We start from the raw sequence: 841 nt of genomic DNA on the forward strand, positions 1-841 counted from the left end.
GTGTCCATAAGGCTACATGAATACAGCCAAGCTCTGCCTAACAAAAAGCACGGGATGGAGAAAAGGGCAAATTTTGTAAAACCAGGCAGTTCTGCTTCATCTATACATACAAGATTGTATGCACACAACCAATGCAACGTAAATTCCTTCCTTCCTCTTTAATTACTCTGCTGATCACAGCGGCCAGGCACAGATGGTAACGCTTTAAGACGCACCTATAGATACTCAGGTACTCAGCGGTCCTCTCGGAGGGCCTATAGGTACTCCTCTAGACTGCAGTGCAGGACTGTGCCTACAAGGCAAATTTTTAGCAGATTTTCAGTGTTAACTGAAGGCTTCTGACATCGAGTCGGCCTTAGCGCACCCAGCCACGTTGAAATCTTCATTACAGGATCATTAAAGCTTAATTCAAGATTAACTATTAACACCTCCCTGTAAAATTCGTACCACGATTTATCAGCGTGAGTAGCCCGGACAGCTCACAAAACTCGTCAGCGCTGCCGGCGCCCCCCAACCGCTCCGCGCTCCCCCCTTCCCGCCGCACGGCCGTTGTGGCTGCCCGCGCGCGCCCCACCGGCCCCAACGATCCCCCCCACCGGCCCCGCCCCACCAGCCTCGGCCGCCCCGCGACCAGGGGGCGGCGCGGCGCGGCGCAGCCGCCGGCTCCCGGCCCCGACACAACCGCCACGCAGCGCCAAGGAGGCTCGGCGGCAGCGGCCTCGACGAGGCAGCCAATCGCTGCCTCGTGAGTCATCACGCTGGCCAATCAGCGCGGCTGCTAGCCTAAAGCACGTCCAGGCCCGCCACGTGGGCCGGGGAGTTGGAAGTGGGGGGAGCCGCC

The sequence above is a fragment of the Struthio camelus genome, chromosome 3 (assembly GCF_040807025.1).
Source record: "Struthio camelus isolate bStrCam1 chromosome 3, bStrCam1.hap1, whole genome shotgun sequence".
Classification (NCBI taxonomy): Eukaryota; Metazoa; Chordata; class Aves; order Struthioniformes; family Struthionidae; genus Struthio; species Struthio camelus.